This window comes from Balearica regulorum, chromosome 2 (assembly GCF_011004875.1).
Source record: "Balearica regulorum gibbericeps isolate bBalReg1 chromosome 2, bBalReg1.pri, whole genome shotgun sequence".
Classification (NCBI taxonomy): domain Eukaryota; kingdom Metazoa; phylum Chordata; class Aves; order Gruiformes; family Gruidae; genus Balearica; species Balearica regulorum.
The window spans coordinates 165,965,308-165,984,396 of NC_046185.1; the positions used below are offsets into that span (position 1 = coordinate 165,965,308).

The window sequence follows — 19,089 nt, forward strand, 5'->3', positions numbered from 1 at the left end:
TTGTCCGTGCTCTTAGAAAAGACCCCGGTGTGATTTTGGCTACCACTCTTCAAAACAATCCCTGGCCATGGTTCAGAAAGTGTCAAGAGCCAGGGACAGTTTCCAGTCAGCAGTTTGTATGCAGCTGCAAGGCTTTAGAACTGAAGACACTGCCATGTCGTCACGGTCATGTCATGGTTTACACTGCTAATTACACTAATGTAGGTATTTGGGGGGCAAAAAAAAAAAAAAGAAAAAGAAGTAAAAAGCAAAACCAAAACCAAGACAAAACCCCCTTGTGTTTTGCTATCATAAAGCTCCAGATTAGCTAAACTCACTTCTGACATAGTGAGAAGGGGCTTTGCAGATTTTGTTGAAAAACAGCTAAACAGCAGCCCAGGCTGCAATAATTGTGGTTTTGTCTTTTGTGTTTCTGCTCCTTTTGAGGACTCCCTCTCACAGAGCTGGTCAAAAACTATTCCTGCTGAAACATTTTCCTGACAGGAAGTGTGGGTTTTATCTAAACTGACAGCCTTTCCATAGAAAATATCATTAATGATGAAATGTTTCAATTTTCCAATGGGAATTTTTTTGACTTCTCAACTCTTTCAATTCAGCCAGGGATTTAAACACTCTTCTGGGGATGAGATTTCTGTAGGGTAGAGATTACCCTCCTGTCATTTATTTTTACAGCACCCCAACAAGTCTCTGATGAGAAATTCTCAACCACAACACAATGTGGACAACAAGTACAAACAGCTGATTACATTTCTCTGCAATGAACCCCAAGGAGACAAAAGCTTTAAAGGTGGATTATCCAAAGAATAAGATTTAGACCTGTACTAAAATTCCAAATTTAGGACTCTTTTGCCCATACCTCTTAAAGTGGGATACTTCTCATCCTAAACCAGACATTTTTAAACTAACTAAGCTGAGGTGCTTACTCTCTCTAAAGACAATAAAGACAACCTGTGCCCAAGTTAGACTTAGAGGTCTGCATTTGAAGCACTTGAAGTTAGCAGCAATGAAATCTTGTCTTCAGTTCCTTTGGAACATTTCAAACTAAGATCAGATTTTAAATTAATCAGTCCTAATGACTAAAGCCTTGGAGCTGATCACACACAAAGAGGATCAGCAGATTCCCAGACATAAATTTCCATGACCACCTTGTGTTGCTTCATTTCTTTTCATGTAGCTGTGATTTACATGGCATTTCTCACTGCCTCAACCAGAGAGTGAATATATTGTATGCTCCCCTGTGTTTTGTAAAGGTTAGGAGATGAGGGTAGTCTTAGCATTAAATCCAGATGTTGTTCTATGTGTTTTTAGTTTGCGGCTTCTCCAGTTTGATCCTTGATGCAGCAATCAAGATGGTCACAGTCACAGTAGAACATTTAAAGCCTCTCTCCGGTTAATGACTTGTTTAATTCACTCTGGTTTAAAGCATCTAAGTGTAGACAGGGTTTTACAGTATCCCACCCATGTTGGCATATTCTTCCCATGACAGTTAAAGAGCTGTACACGAAGCCAGGCTTTCTTTAAACATCATCTATAATTATTTTGTATGAGTTCTCTGTTGCCTGAAAAATCCTCTCTCATTCTTCCATTATTTTTTTACACCCTCTCCTCTTTTCCTGACATATTGTGTGTAATGGATGCAGCCCAGACCAGAACAGGAAGCCTCTTTTGCATGTCTCCAGCCAGGCTCAGCATACCCCCCATCGGATTGCAAGAGGTTGGATCCCCCACATGGGTGTATTAATAATGTTATGAAGGGAAAGCTCTATATTGCTCCGACATAAAATACAAAGGAACCTTGGCACATCAGGAAGTGGAAAGGCAGTTTTGGCACCAGCCTTGGTAAAAGCATGTCACATTGCTGTCTGTAGCTCAGCCTCATACCCAGACGGTGAAGACCTGAAATCATATCTGCATTTGTCTGGCTAGAGCTTCAGGCAGGCAGTGTATTTCATGTGGATGAAATTAGAGGCATGGATAACAAGCAACTGCTTAGGACATGCTCACCTCGATTTTTCTGTCATTTGCAAAGGCTTATTGCATCAACTCTGCCGATTTCAAAGAAGGGATTGGCGGCTTACAGCAATCCAATGGAACTGAGGTTAAGAATTTTGAACTGGATGCTCAGAATTTTAGAAACGCAAAGCTGTCAGTATTTAGATGCTTGCCATCCCATGACTTCCCCCTTTTCTCAAGCATTTCGTATTCATTAGTGACCATTGAAACAATGTAGGCTGACAGCATTCTTTTTGGACAAAAAGAACATTTTTAAAGTGTTTGTGAGCCTAAAGATGGGAACCTGGGATGGCTATACCAAAGGCTGTGCATATAATCCTCACTGAAAATTTTTGAGAGTTAGGAACTATGGGAATAAGGCAAGGCAGTAATTTTTTTCAAAGGTAAAACTGGATTTTCTTTAAATAATACTCATTGGCAGATTTGTTTAATGGAAGTTATGTGTTTATCTATGTGTGTTTGTCCACATGTATGAGTCTATCTGCATGCCATCCTCCACCCAATGAATCTTTTCATACTGCTGTCAGTGTTCAGAATTTCGATTTGACTAAGTGGCATCCTTATTACCTACATTTAGTTGAGAAAAATACTAGTGAGGTAGTAAAAATGAGTGACAAGCTGCTAACCACTCACCATGGCCTGGAAGACTGTTGGTGGTTTATAGATGGCAAGTTAGTTTTCTTTAATCTAAGGTATAATTATCTATACAATAACTAGCTTTCAAAGCTAAAGAATGGACTTCCTTTCACACTGATATAAAAAGGTTTTGGGGGAAATAATACTTCATAGTAAAATTTCTATTTGAAGAAACTTTTTTATTTTTAAGTGTTTGGGTTTGTTTTTTTGTTGTTTTGTTTTGTTTTGTTTTAATAAGGAACCTTTATAAGAAGCAAATGTTTGTAATTAAACTAAAAAGTTCTGTCTCATTTCAGGATGTTGACTAGAAAGGCAAATTTTCAAATTTCCCATCATAAATATTTGGTGAGAAACCATTGCTTTTTCAGCTGAGAAGTCAAAGACTGCACCCTTATTCTGATGAAGCTATTTCATTTTTCATGGGATGATATTATACTAAGTCACCACACTGTCAGGATCCAGCAATCATGTGAATTAGCAAGTGGACAGAACCATGCAGCTTCAGTACTCCAGTACTCTTATTTGACCTGGACCACGTGCTACAAACCAGTGGTCTATATGGAAATAGGTAACTACAGTCCTCTTCGTTGCTTCCGTATGTCTCTACCTGTTTAAGGAAATTGATGTCTCAGCTGATATCTTACTTGAACAAGTGGATAACTCATGATATCTTTGTAAGGCAGAGCTGAGTGTAGTGTTCTGTGCCTTGAAGAGCAGAGCAAGCATAGGCATAATGGTGAAAGATTCGGAATTTCTGGGGATGGGATTTATGTAATTGTCTGGCATTTGATATTTTTGAATATACCACCCGAATATGTCGCCTCTGAATTGATGTTTTGAGAAGTCCTTCAACTAAAACTGTGGTGAAGCACAGGTAACAGAGAGCAGCAGGATAACACTGATTTCTTTTTCTTTCTCTCTCAACACAGTGGACTGTGCATTAGAAACTAAGAAGTTCCTCTGGCCCAAGCAGCCATGCTTCCGTGAAGCTTTCCTTCCCGTCAGAGCCGCTTCATCCACAGTAGCAGCACAGTGATGAAAACTGCCCCTGCCTGAAGGTTAGAAACAAGCAGAATTTATAACCCATCATAAATAAAGCCCTGTTCATTTTACTGTCTTACATGTGTTTTTCATCGCAGAAGATTCATCGAATGGCACATTTCATGGTGTAGTTTCCCAGTCCAAGGGAAACCACGTTTAATGTAGTGTGTTAAATAAAGTGTTTCTCTGACTCAGATTTCTCTTTCTTTCCAGTCCATGCCAGTTGGACTGGGTACTAGAAGTCAGATGGGCAAACCCTGTTCACATTGTAATACAAACTTTTCTTAAGAGCTACAAAGCTGTCAAGCCCCAAAATAAATCACAGAATCATAGAATCATAGAATGGTTTAGGTTGGAAGGGACCTTAAAGATCATCTAGTTCCAACCCCCCTGCCATGGGCAGGGACACCCTCCACTAGACCACATTGCCCAAAGCCCCATCCAACCTGGTCTTAAACACTTCCAGGGATGGGGCAGCCACAACCTCTCTGGGCAACCTGTTCCGGTGCCTCGCCACTCTAACAGTAAAGAATTTCTTTCTAACATCTAATCTAAATCGACCCTCCTTCAGCTTAAACCCATTACCCCTTGTCCTGTCACTACACTCCCTGATACACAGTCCCTCACCAGCTTTCCTGTAGGACCCTTCAGGTACTGGTAAGCCGCAATTAGATCTCCCCAGAGCCGCCTTTTCTCCAGGCTGAACAACCCCAACTCTTTCAGCCTGTCCTCATAGGAGAGGTGCTCCATCCCTCTGATCAGCTTCATGGCCTCCTCTGGACTCACTCCAACAGCTCCATGTCCTTCTTGTCCTGGGGGCCCCAGAGCTGGACGCAGTACTCCAGGTGGGGTCTCACCAGAGCAGAGTAGAGGGGCAGGATCACCTCCCTCGACCTGCTGGTCACTCCTCTCTTGATGCAGCCCAGGACACGGTTGGCTTTCTGGGCTGCAAGCGAACACTGCCGGCTCATGTTGAGCTTCTCATCAATCAATACCCCCAAGTTCTTCTCCTTGGGGCTGCTTTCAATCCATTCCTCACCCAGCCTGTAGTTGTGCTTGGGATTGCACCGACCCACACGCAGGACCTTGCACTTGGCCTTGTTGAACTTCATGCTGTTTGCACGGGCCCACCTCTCCAGCCTGTCCATCCTGATGGCATCCCTTCCCTCCAGCGTGTCGACCCACCACACAGCTTGGTGTCGTCGGCAAACTTGCTGAGGGTGCACTCAATCCCACTGTCCGTGTCGCTGTCAAAGATGTTAAACAGCGCCGGTCCCAGTACCGACCCCCGAGGAACGCCACTCATCACCCTTCTCCACTTGGACATTGAGCCGTTGACCACAACTCTTTGAGTGCGGCCATCCAGCCAATTCCTTATCCACCGAGTGGTCCATCCATCAAATCCATGTCTCTCCAATTTAGAGACAAGGATGTCGTGTGGGACAGTGTCAAATGCCTTGCACAAGTCCAGGTAGATGATGTCTTCCCTTATCCACCGATGCTGTAACCCCATCATAGAAGGCCACCAAGTTTGTCAGGCATGATTTGCCCTTAGTGAAGCCGTGTTGGCTCTCACCAATCACTTCCTTATCTTCCATGTGCCTGAGCATAGTCTCCAGGAGGGTCTGCTCCATAATCTTGCCAGGCACAGAGGTGAGATAGACCGGCCTGTAGTTCCCTGGGTCTTCCTTGTTACCCTTCTTAAAAATGGGGGTTATATTCCCCCTCTTCCAGTCAGCAGGAACTTCGTCGCACTGCCAGGACTTCTCATATATGATGGAGAGTGGCCTGGCCACGTCATCCACCAGTTCCCTCAAGACTCGTGAATGCAACTCATCAGGTCCCATGGACTTGTGCACCTTCAGGTTCCTTAGATATTCTCAAACCTGATCTTCTACAGTGGGTGGTTCTGCATTCTCCCAGTCCCTGCCTTCCGCAACCTGGGCAGTGTGGCTCAAGGATTTGCCAGTGAAGACTGAGGCAAAGAAGTCATTGAGTACCTCAGCCTTCTCCATATCCTGGGTAACCAGGTCACCCCTGAGGGGACCCACATTTTCCCTCGTCCTCCTTTTCTCACTGACATACCTATAGAAGTTTTTCTTATTGTCCTTGACATCCCTGGCCAGACTAATTTCTATCAGGGCTTTGGCTTTCCTAACCTGCTACCTGGCTGCTCAGACAGTTTCTCTGTATTCTTCCCAGGCTACCTGCCCTTGCTTCCACCTTCTGTAGGCTTCCTTTTTTTCTTTGACTTTGCCCAGGAGCTCCTTGTTCATCCACGGGGGCCTCTTGGTGTTTTTGCTTGACTTCCTCTTTGATGGGATGCAACAGAACCTTCTTCAAGATCTAGACTGTGGGGTTAATTTTCCCTTTCTTTAAAGAAAAGCAATCAAGTTTTAATTATTTTTTTCCCCTGTCTTTGCCCCACTTTTTCTCCTTTTATTTAACTGCCTTTTGACCCTAATAAGAATCATAGAATGGGTTGGGTTGGAAGGGACACTTAAAGACCATCTAGTCCAACCCCCTGCAATGAGCAGGGACCATCTTTCACTTGATCAAGTTGCTCAAAGCCCCATCCAATCTGACATTGAACACTTTCAATGATGGGCCATCCACAACTTCTCTGGACAACAATTCCAATCTTCCAATCCTGGAAAATTAATAGATTATTAGATTACTAATACATTCCAGTCACGTAAGCTTATCGTGACTTTAAACTGAGTGGAAACATTATGCTAAAAGCAAGTAAGGCTTGAGTCCAGAATTTGTGTTTTTATCTCTGGGCACAGATCACAGTTATAAATGGTGAGGGAAGGGGAAAGAAAACAAAAAAAGAGACAAAATGTTCATGGAGCTCATCATGATATTCCTCTGAATATTTTTATTTAAATACTCTTGAACTTGCAAAGAAACAATATTTATTAATTTATTTTTTTAAAAGAGATACCAGCTCTGAATATTTTCAAAGTTGTTTTCTTGCCCTAATGAAAATAAGACCCAGTGATTAAACTTGTTCACTGACATATTCACTGTCACAGAAGCACAGAAGCTATCACTGTAAATAGGCAAGACAGATGAAAGAAGTACAATTATCCCCACTTAAGAACTTCATTTTAGGAAAATTAGCATCTTGTCCATTGTCACAGGTACTGTGAGCCTGGACCAGGCACTCAAGCCTAACCTAATCTGTCTGGGGACTTATCGATTATTGAAATTTAATTAATTTCTTTCCAGATTAAAAACCATATTTCTGGTAGTAATTTAAAGCATCACCTGCAGTATTTCTCCCAGAATTATGTCCAGATTTGTCATGCCAGTTCTATGAAATAAAAGAAAACACGAAGCACATATCTACGTTCAACAGCCATTGTGTATTTTATTTCTTCACAGCTCACACACATGACCATGCACACACAGTCATTCCTATGAAAGGGAAAGATAAGGAAGACAACATGCTGGGTTTGGTACCATGAACCACTGGGCTGGAGCTAGCAGCTAAGAAATGAGGGAAGCAGTTCTAAACTTTAGTTAGTTCTGCAGTTTTAAAGTAGTTGTGATTATAAAAGTTTCAACAGTTTTGTAATTTTAAATATCCATTATCAGCATTTATTATTAAATTGTAAATTATTCACTGTAGGACTCTTTCTTCCATGATGTTTTTACAACACCTATCTGAAGGGGACCCTACTCCTGCTTAAGGCCTTTAGGTCCAACTGCAGTAAAAATAATGAGTTGTTTGAACAATGCTGTTTGGCTTTTTCCATGAGGAATATCTACATGTGATAAATCCCTTTGCAGTGTCAATCCTAGGCTCTTCTGAGTGAGAAGTGACAGCAAACTGTGTCCCATAAAGCAAGGTGGTGGTTAGTTTCCCCAGCCAAAGTGGCCTCATGATAACAAAATACACACGGAGGTGTTATTGTATGAGTGCTCAAGGCTTGTGTGTGGCCATGGCCACCTTGGTAAGACTTTCCACTGAGTCTGACACTAGGGGGGGTGTGGTTTGCTTGAATAATGGGGTGTTGGTGGAGTGAGGTGGCGATTAACTAATCTTGGGTGTGTCTACAAAGGGAATGACTGTTCAAAGGAGACAGGAGCAGGGAGAGGGGGACAGGAGCTGAGAAAAGAAGAGCAGAAAGGAAGGAGTTTCTGAAAGAGACAAGACTAAATTATCAGAATGTTCCCATCTGGCCTCAAAATGGCATCTCTCTGGGGTAGGCAGAAGCACAATGAAAGGCTATTTAAAGACATTTAGCTGATACTGTCACACCTCCTGGGATTTATTCAGTACTTCTCCCTTTATATCTTTGTTTAGTGGATAAACTGTTGGTCTACAGTGCAGTGATCTAACTGGAAACCCTTGACATTTGTTGTCATTAAGACAGCATGGAGTATTCTGAGAAGAGCTGCTGGAAAAAGGAAAACAGCTTTCTCAGGGAAAAACATAAAAATAAAAAGAACCCACCAGTGTTTCTTTCCCTTAAATGTACCTTTCTGAAAACATTTTCTGCTGAAAAATTGAAGCTCCAGCCTATATTTACTTTTCTGTCTTCTTACTTCAGTCAGTTAACATCATCCTGTTTCAGTGAAAAATACTGTGTGTTTGTGTGTGTCTGTGTGGGGTTTTTGTGGTTGTTTTTTTTTGCTTGGGTTTTGGGGTTTTTTTTTGTTGTGGGTTTTTTTTTTTTTTTTTTTAGTTTTTACCAAAATCTTAAGATCATAGAATAATTCAGATTAGAAGAGTTCAGGAAGGCATCTAGTCAAAACTCTAGCTTTTCTGACAGCTCTGAAGTATTTTATTTTTACTTAAAATAGAGAAACACCTATTTTTCATTATTTTTTTCCTTCTAGATTGAAAAGTAATTTTTCATCAAAGAACTATTCAGCTACTATTTTACATGAAAAATAGTTACCTTTGAATTCAGGCCTTCCATGGTTTTTCAACTAAATATTGCATTATCAGCTGACTTTAGGTCTCTTGCTGCATGATTTCACAGATCTTTTAATGCTGTTCCTAGAGTTTAGGTCAAGTAGTGCATTATTTAAGTTGCATACATTTAGGTATTAGCAAGTAGGAGTCAATGCATACTGCGTGTCCAGATTTTTCTTTATGACTAGTGGAGATGAAGAGTAGGATTCAGTTACCTAAATATGGGTAGACTTATCTGATGTCTTGTAGAGATTCAAGGTAACTCGGTGCATCACATTTCCTCTGAGCAGATAGGTATGACATGGGACGTAGGAAAGACCCAGTCCTATGAAGAGGCAAGTAAAGGCCAAATAATGTACCCTGAAGTGCCTAAAATGGCAGAGTTTAGGAAAGTTTATCCTCTGTTTTCTTCCTCTCTCCTTCCCACCAACATAGACAGGAGAGCCTAAAGAACAGCTTAGCTGCCCAAATATTGCTGTTTCCTTTAAGTTGAATTTCATCCTCGTCTTTCAAAACTGAGAGAAACAAGTCCTTTGTCTCAGGCTAAAAAAAAAATCTTCATTATTTACTTTGGCATAAAGTTTGGGTCTCAGATTCTATATCTTAATTTCATACAGGATAAATGGCTATAAACTGCAATCTGTAGTCATTGGGAATGGAGAAAGATATTTTCCTAAACATTTCTTAGTGGAAAAACAAGAGACAACTTCTTCTTCAAGACAGAAGTGACACCTGCTTTCTTCCCATCTTCAAGAACCTCTCCTGGTTGCCAGAAACTTTCAAAGATAATTAAGAGCTGGCTTGCAATGAAACCAGCCATCTTCTTTAGCACTCATGGGCGAATCCCATATGGTACCATAGACCCTTGTGGTAGAAGCCACGGTGTAGAAGATGATCATGGTGCATGCCCAGATAGAATCATAGAATCATAGAATATCCTGAGTTGGAAGGGACCCATAAGGATCATCGAGTCAAACTCCTGGCTTCGCACAGGACCAGCCAAATCAGAGCATATGACTGAGAGTGTTGTCCAGACGCCTCTTGAACTCAGTCAAGCTCGGTGCTGTGACCACTTCCCTGGGGAGCCTGTTCTAGTGCCCGACCACCCTCTCAGTGAAGAACCTTTTCCTGATATCCAACCTAAACCTCCCCCATTGCAGCTTCATTCCGTTCCCTCGGGTTCTATCACTGGTCACCAGAGGGAGAAGATCAGTGCCTGCCCCTTTGCTCCCCCTCGTGAGGAAGCTGTAGGCAGCAATGAAGTCTCCCCTCAGTCTCCTCTTCTCTAGGCTGAACAAACCAAGGGACTTCAGCCTCTCCTCATACGTCTTCCCCTCTAGACCCTTCACCATCTTTGTTGCCCTCCTCTGGACACTCTCCAATAGTTTTATGTCCTTTTTGTGCTGTGGTGCCCAAAACTGCACGCAGTACTCGAGGTGAGGCCGCACCAGTGCAGTGTAGAGTGGGACAATCACTTCCCTAGACCAGCTAGCAATAGATCTTTGCTTGCAATAATTTTAGGGCATTGTCAGGCCTAACATCCAGACTCAAGAGCATAGAGATGTTCCCAGATCCATCAGTTTAGATCTAGCCATTATGACCCATTAGCTAATTATTTAGCCTTCCTTGTTAGTATAAAAGAAGCATGATCCTAGACTGGCCAGAAGATGTGACAAGATATTCATAGTTTCCTAGGTCTGGTTGCTTAGGCTAAACTGCCGCTGTCTTTCTTCTTTTTCCTTGATAAAAAGAAGAAATTCATCTTAGCATCATCGATGCAGTTACCTCCACATGTCTCTGTAAAGAAGGATTTGCTCAGCCACACCCAAGATGAACTTAGTGGTATGACTTCTAACTGTTTTCCCATTATTAGCTCAAGTCTTCATTAACATAGCCATCACCTGGGACATCTGGTGTATTTCATAGATATCATAGATATGTATTCTCAAGGTGCTTATTTCCTGGCATGGCCCCAGGTAGGTCAGATACTAATATTTACACTTGATGAGATGAACTCCACCTACTATGTTTATGTATAACCGTGGGTCAGTAGATGGTGTTCACTTCCACTCCTTAGCATAGCAGCTGTGAGATAACAACGTCCTCGAGTAACAGTCTGAATGCCTCAAGCACATAAAATACTCTTCACTCCTACTATGCTATTTATAGGAAGAGAAAAAGTTAATCATAATTAAACTGTATGGTCTGTCATGAACAAACTTTTTAAAATGTCTAGAACTGGCTGAACGGCAACAACAAAACCCTCAACTTAGAGGAGGACACAGCATGTACCTTCAGCAAATATGCACATGACACTAAGTCAGGATGAGTGGTTGATACACTGAATGGTTGAGGTCCAGTCCATGCAGACCTTGAGAAACGTGAGGACTATACCTGCAGAAACCTCATGAAGCTTAATAAAGGATCAAAGCAAAGTATTGGACTGAGGCAGAATAACCCCATGCATCAACAAAAGCTGGGAAGTGACTGACCAAGTAGAGGTCCTGCTGAACAGGACCTAGAGGTCCCAGTGAATGCAAAGCTGACAATGAACCCATTGCATTGTGGGTAAGACAAACTGCATATTGAGCCAGATTAGGAGTCTGATCAGCAAACTGAGGAAAGTTATGTCTTTATTTGGTGCTGGTGAGACTACACCTGAGCTATAAGGAAGGGATAAAAAAAAAATCTGGGCTTGTTTATTGCTGTAAAGAAGTGTATAAGGGAGACCTAATTACAGTTCTCAACTTGAAGGAGCATTACAAAGAAAACAGATCAAAACACTTCTTGTTGGTTTTAGATGGAAAAACAAGGGACAAGCACGACAAAGAGTAACCTGAGACATTCAGTTTGGACATAAGGGGAAACTTTTTATTTAGGAGAGTACTTCAGTATTGGAAAAGGTGACTTGGAGAATTTGTGGAATCTCCATTCTCACAGATTTTCCAGACTTGGACAGACAATATTAAAGCCTGACCTGATCTAGCGCTGGTTATCACTTGATTGCTCCAAGGAGTTGAAGAAGTTTGGACTAGAGACCTCCAGTTGTACCTTCCAATTCCATAATTCAGGAGACACAGGGAAAGCCAATTCAATTTGCAGAGTCATGAAATGGTTCTGGGATTTTTGGAAAAGTTAAGAGACCTGGGTTCTCGCTTTTCTCTTTGGTTATCTAATTTCCATAGGTTCTTGAAAATCCCATCCACTGAGTCTGCAGAATTATAGTGAGATTTTCCAACTAATCTTAGTAGACTATGTGCCTAAACCCCACCTATATCCAACATCTATTTCCTTTGAAAATCCCAGCCGACATCCATGGCTACATATATATAGTCTACTGTCAATCAACTGCTTATAAAATATTAGCATGAAAAAGAAAGCAAGCTTTGCAGGATGACATGTGGTTTCTTTAGTTCAAAAATGTCCAAAACAGAGACTTCTTGGAGAACCAGTGTTGAGAAGAAATCAAGGAGAATGGACTCCATAGGAAAACTATATGTACAGTCTCTGGAGAAGAAGAGAAGAAAAAAAAATATCACCAAGCTGTAAATCAACAGTCTTTGCCTTGCTTGACATCATACCTGTCACAAGAAAGTAAAGTCTATGCTCCAGGAACTATTAAATGTTTCTCTCTCTCTCCCTCTCTCTCTCTCTCTCTTTAAAAAAAAGGTCTTCTTTTTCTCTTTTCCTCTCTGTCTTTCTCTTGTTTCCTTGCTTTCTCTCTTTCTCTCATGCTCTCTTTCACAGGTCTTACATCACAAAGTCTGATGACCTGCCTGCAGCTGTTTCTCCTAAGAGTCAACAAGAAGATCTGTTTCAGCACCACTGTTATTTACATGACCATCAGTCATGCAAGAAGCAAGAGGAGCACACAAGACACTATTCACAAGATGAGGAGTCCAATATTTGAAATAGCTGACTGCAGAGAAAGGGCAGGTGTCCCTTCAGCTCTGACACCTGGTCTGACCACATCAGTAATTAATCATTGGAAGGTGAAATTGAAGGCAATTAATGCCCTCCCAGCTCATCATTATTGCAAATGGAAATTTGTGATACTGGGTTGGATCCTGAAAAAGACAGCATGCCAGCTGTTTAGAAAGTAAATACTAAAACCTGTTTGACATTTCTACAAAAACATGTAAAAGTAGCAAAGGAGTAAATATCACACTGAGACATGAGCCCCTGTGATGAATTTGTTTATTATAGAACAGCCATTTTCCCTGCAGGGCTGAGCATAGGGTCAGCCTTCCCATAATAAGCACTTATTGTTTCCAGGACTTGAAAATTCAGTTGTTAAAATCTGTATGATGGGCTTGCAACACTTAAAAAAAAATAAAAAAGAAAAAAATAAAAAAGAAACCCAAAGATTCAATTGATTTGACATTAAGACTGCTTGCCAGGAAGAAAAGAGACTTATCAGAGTCAACCAAAAAAAAAAAAATAAATTAAATGGATAAACAAAATCTGTGACTTGGTAATACCCTGCATTCTTTCATTATAAGCTTTTCCGTATGAAAAAAAAATAACCCTTAAGATCGAACATAGAGGCAGGGAATTCAGCAAGGCATAGGAAAGACATTTTCCTTGCCCAGAAGAGTTTTGTGTGCCAGTAGACAAGATAGAAGAATGGTGAAAGAAAAAACAAACTTCTATCACCCTTAAACAGATCCAGAATTAACACCAGAGGGATTAAAGGTATTCTCACATGTTTTTTTGTTAATTCCTTGATTTTTTTTTTTCCCCCTAAAAACAACAGATAAGCAATAATTAAAATTTCACTGGGATATTTTTGGGGAGGGAACCTTTTCTTTTTTGAAAAGACTATGTAGAACAGAAAAGTGTTCTGTTTGAAGTATTTAGTAACTGAAAACACAGTTGCCTATGGGAGATACCTGCTCAAATTCTTTTTCCACTGCATCATGGAGAGCAAAGACCTGGATTCAGGTCATGCCCTCACTCCAGTCATGAGACAATGTACTGACCACCAAAATGAAGAAATAATCTGGAAGACTGGAGAACATTCTCCAGATTCATTCAGGTAGATGAAGGATTTGAAGCTTAGCTCCCATTCTTGGGAGTGTCTTATTCTAGGATTCCTTATTTTCTCTTTTCTCTGTCTCCCACTCTCTGTTCATCATTTTTTGTTACATTTTCTTTTCTTGAAATAGGTCAGTTTTCTTCCAAGTTGGCACGAAAATGTGTTCTCAGCTTGGCAATGCCTTTTCCCACTACCTAGTACAACAGATTATTAATTCAAAGGATCAGATGACAATAGCATTCCTGGATCTGAAGTTTCCTCTCCATTATTTCAGTTCTTATCTCAAATGTGTTTGAATAATGTAATTTGAACAGTGATTTTTATAAAAGTACATGTGAAGACACTCAGAAAATTTGCTGATAAAATCTTCTTGGAGGTGGTCTACGGAAAAAAAGAGTAAAAGAGTAAAACAAAGCTTACCATTCCATACATAAACAGACAAGACTATACAGCAAATTATACTACGAAAGAAGAAAGTTAAGATGTGTAAAGAGGGAGAAAGCTGGCTAAATCATGGGATCTTTATTTGCTTCAAACACAAACATTGCCCAGCAAGGGGAACTGAGGCCAAATTTCTGTGGATCTGCAAAAAGAGCCCAGATGCCCAGCGAGACAAAGTCAGAAAGACCAAGGGAAAAAAAAAAAAAAAAAAGACAAAAAGAAGTAAAAGCTGACATGTCAAACCAACCTAATGTCTTACTAGAGACAGTAATGAGTTTGTAGCTACAGGAGGAGCAATAGCTGCCAATACATACATCGATTTTATTAGAGCTTTTAACACTGTCTCATATGACATTCTCAGAAATAAGCTAGGCAAACATAGTATAGATTAAACTACCATGGGTTAGAGGCAAAAATTGCTGGAAAACCTACTGACAAAATAGGTACAAATGGAAATATATATTAAGTGGGTTCTGCAAGGGAAAATTCTGACAATGAATAATGAGCAGTGATGAATCATCATCATTAATTATTCAGAGCTGAAGAGAATGTACATTGGTTAAGATTTTACATAATACTAAGTAAGGACAGATCAAAATAAAATTGTCATAATCTGGCAATTTCTTCAGAAATAAATAGGATCTTATTCAGGAAGGATCAATACGAGGTGGTGTGAATAGGTGGGGGTAGGCATCTGTACAAAGGGCGAGAGGCTCAGAAAGTGCTTACATGGCATTTCTGCAGAGTAGTTTCTGGGTGCTAAGGTGTTTCCTAATTAACTGAGAACCAAATTTGTTTGCCTGTGGTAAAAATGACAAAGACCATCTGAGAATGTACAAACAGGCTGGTAAACATGGAGAAGCACTGCGCTAGATTGCTTGAGAAGTGTTCAGGCAGCTGAGGAGCTTCCATCATGGGTGATGACTGACAGTGAGTCAGACAAGTATCTATTAGGAATGACCTAGGAAGAGTAGATCCTGTCCCATTCTCCCTTTTTTATCAGTCTCCTGTGATAACAATTGCAAAGAAATCCTCATCGTATTGACACAGGATGCAAAGGATGAATTTTCATGACCCCAGCTCATGCACTTCTAATGCCGAACACCAGTGCTTCCCCCAGGGGGATAGGAGATTCAAAGTAAAACGTTTTGCTTTATTTTTATGTGAGATCCTATGTCTCTGTAAGGGACCAAGCAAAACACATAGCTCAAAGCTCATATGAATTTGTAGATATGGATAGTCTGGATCTGGATTTCATGGCTCAGACCCTCTCTAACTGAGACTTTTAATGTTGTTATGAAAAATCCAACATTCCATCTGCTATATGCAAATCCCTCCTTTATATTTTCCTTTTGAGACCTCCAAGTGCTCTTAAACCAGCTGAACTTCTTCCTGAAGAATGCTGTTTACGCTTGCTCAATACAGTTTCAACTTGATACGGTTCTCAACATGGGACACTCAAGTGTGAAAGCAAACAAGCTGGCAGGTTTTATTAGATTACCTTTTATTAGGAGAAGAAACTGCCACACACCAACAACAATGATTCTTTTTACAACAGCACCGTTCAAACAGACTGTGCTTCCTTGACAGCCAAAGCTGCTTCTGCTTATATATTTTTCTCTCTGTCACTCAGCTTCCCAATGTGCAATCAATTGACCTGCTGAAGTTTATCCATTGTAATTCATGCTGCCACCTGAAGGTTATCATACAATGTCTTGACTGCCTACAGCATTGTGAACTGCAACTCCTTTGCAGATAAAAATCTCATTGGCTAGTTTCTCAAGTGTCCAAAATCTCTCTCTGGATTATGACAGTGGACATTGCAAAGGAAAGAAGGGGAAATGTTTGCAGAGAGGATAACCAGCTCTTCATGTCTCCTCCAGCACATTCTCTTCTTTTCTCCAGGACGAGAGAGGTCTAGGCAGAAATTAAGTCACTCATTCCTAACTGAAGACCAGCTGAGGGCAAGGCTGCAGTGCAGCAGTGTGTATGATGCAAGCATAAAACACGTGCCAGGCGATGCTTAATTCAAACACATCTAAATGCAGGATATATCTTATTTCAGTTTGGATGCAATATTCAACTCTGACAGAAATGTGATAGGGAAAAATAATAATAATAATAAAAAAATCTCATGCAGAAAGGTTTAATTAGAGTTGCCTCAGATCCGTCAAAATAAAAGCACTAGAAGGTCTAGGGCAGAAGTTTTGGAAGGGAACAGTGGTTTCAGAGTACTTAGCTGAAAAGAACATGTGACTGACCTAATCATGATTTTGCAAAAAGGGGTCAACTATTTTTAGGAATGACTATGTTTTACATGGCCTGGATAGTACAAGCTGTGTAAAAATTCCTTCCTGGGGAACACAAATGAGGCAGCTGTTGAGTACGACTTACAGATTTACAAATGGACTCTTTGGAAAACTTTACACAGGGTGTTACTGAGAAGCCCGAAATGAAAACCCATGCCAAACTGATGTCCACTTTGTCCATGCCTTTGTTCACATCTGCACTCTAGCACTTGGGCTCCTCTGGACTTAGCGTAAGAACAAATCTGTGCCATTAACTGTAGGGTAGTTCTGGAGCCAAACAAGGAACCACTTCAGCTTTTGGTCATGCAGATACACCTGTTCTAAACAAAGTCAAAGTCCTTACACTCAAAGGAGGTAAGAAAGGAAATCCCCACTCCATGGACTTAGGAGTACTAGATGATGTGGTTTTAAAATAAACACAAAAGGGGGAAATAAACTCTAAGTGGGTTTATGAAGGAAGGCAGCTACAAAGAGTTATAGCACATTGTCTGAGGACCTTAGAAGTATCTCCTTGAGCATTGTCTCTTCTGTGGATCTGTTTGAAACAAGACAGAAGATCCATCAGCAACTAAGAGGCTTGTTTTGGTGAGAAAGTTGGCAAAACTGGAGTCTAAGCTTCAGTCACTGGAAGATGAATCTCCATGCTTTGGTTTCCAGGCTTACTTATGTCAAAGTCCTGAAATGACACAGAAGCAGAATAATTTTTTTCTTTACTCCAAGGCAAGTAGCAGAGTGACTGAAATCAGATCATGGAGTAGCAGGAGAGAATAATCCAGTTGTAGGAAGTTCCTAACATGCAAATGTTGTCTTCTCCTGAGGCTATTTTGAAGAAGAAATTTACAGCAATGCATAATCCAAGCAAGCTTTACTGAACTCCAGTTTAGACAATATATCTTTAATGTCCAAAGAGGCCTGTTTACTTCTCCCCATAGTTATCCAGCATCATCACTGGAGAGAGAAAAAGGGCACAAACTCAGTCATGTAGTTTTGACCATTACTTTTCTTCTTTTATATGTTTTGGTTTGAGCTGTACAATGATAGGCAAGTAGATGAAGCCTAAATTTCTGATTATGCAGAGCACTTTTCTGATAGTTAATTTCTAGATCTCTTTTTGCCCTCAGCAAAAAAATCACCTGTAGTCATCTGTGAGCATCAGAGCCAATGTGTCATAGATTACTGTAGTTATGTATTCGAGGAAGCAGTAACTGCTATTAAAAAACTGCTATCAACAAAACAATTGCTGGATCTCTTTGTGAGACTGAGACCACCATCACTGCTAGAGATCATAAAACAGGGAAGGGGAGGGAAGTGAGAAAGAAAAGAGAGGAAAATACTCCCTCAGCTGGGTAGGAGTTTACTAGGGATGTCATCCTGGGAGCAGCACTCCAACAGAGATCTTTTTTACAGTAAATGTTACCCTAATTGCTTCTTGTTAATTCTCCTTGCTTATCATAATAATTAAAAACAAAACAAACAAACAAAAAAGGCAGTGGGGAAGAGAGTGGAAGAGAGAAAGGCATGAAAAGAACAAGAAAAGGAATAATAAAAAAAAATCCTTGTGGTGAAAAGGGGAAAAAAAAAAAAAAAAAAAAGAAATCTGGCGCTAACTCTAAGCAATTTGCACCTTGTGCCCAGATCATAACTCTCTGCCTCCACTGCTTCCACACCCCATGATTTATGTCTGACAGTCCCAAAGTGGTTTGGAAATGGCACAGCACCGAGACCTTGTGGTGAGGCTAACTGATGTTTGAAAAAACAAAAATGAGTTAATTTATGGGAGCGTTCCTTTGGACTTGAATTCCAGACCAACACAGCTCTCCTCTAGTGGAAAACTTTTGCACACACACACACATACACACACAAAATCTCCTCTTCTTTTCCTAGTTTGGTCTCTCTCTGATTCTTTCTCTATTCTATTTTCACTTCACATTTTTTTCTTCAGAACCTCTACCCAGCTGAAAGAAAATCACATTAGGTTATTTTGTATTTAATTTCCAAATCTATTTTCAGCTAAGAACAATATAGTGGGTTTGGTTTTTTAAGTTCTCTTCACTCTGTCTCTTATCTTGCTTACTCCTATGAATTTTGGAGATTTCCTTGGACAACAGAAACACACAATGACTTAAAAATTTAAAAGTAGTGATTCCAGCCAGCCATCTTCAGACTTTTTAAGGTTGTTGAATTTTCAGAACATCAGGAAAATTATTGTTCTTTTAATCTCTAAAGCTGGGTCTTGGGAAAACAAAAAGTATAGAGGTTCTTCAAGTCATTAGCTACACCTATTGTGTCATGTTAGACAATTTAATACAGCAATTTGAATCAGAAAAATAAGAGTTAGTATTTTAGTAGTTGCTAACTGTCTATGCTACATCTTAAAGAAACAAACCAACTCTACAGCTTTGACTTGAGGGGCTGGATTACAAGCAATGAATATTGATATAGCTCTGTTGACTACAGTGGAATCAAACAGGTTTGCACCAGTTCTGGATTTGGCCCTTGGCCACGTAAGTGCCTGTGTCAGCTTTTCTCAGATACCACCTTGTCTAGGTCATGGCGATAAATAAAAGAATTGGAAGATGGAGAAATAAAGATCTTACTAAGTATATCATGTGCTGTGGTGCATTGTATGTTACTGCACACCAGAAGACATTGAGAAGAGGAGGGAGATTTACTAGAATAAT

General features: G+C 40.4%; 2 long non-coding RNA genes across 4 annotated transcripts in view; both read right to left on the reverse strand.

Annotated features, from left to right (window-relative positions):
* Positions 1-4,236: 4,236 nt before the first annotated feature.
* LOC142600638 (uncharacterized) overlaps positions 4,237-19,089 on the reverse strand; it is a 184,167-nt gene continuing 169,314 nt past the window's right edge. For both annotated transcript variants that reach the window (XR_012834239.1, XR_012834238.1), the window contains one exon: positions 4,237-4,294. This is a non-coding gene — a long non-coding RNA (uncharacterized LOC142600638). The remainder of the gene's footprint in view (positions 4,295-19,089) is intronic.
* The window catches only part of LOC142600639 (uncharacterized), a 48,136-nt gene continuing 44,884 nt past the window's right edge, over positions 15,838-19,089 (reverse strand). For both annotated transcript variants that reach the window (XR_012834241.1, XR_012834240.1), the window contains exon 3: positions 15,838-17,084. This is a non-coding gene — a long non-coding RNA (uncharacterized LOC142600639). The remainder of the gene's footprint in view (positions 17,085-19,089) is intronic.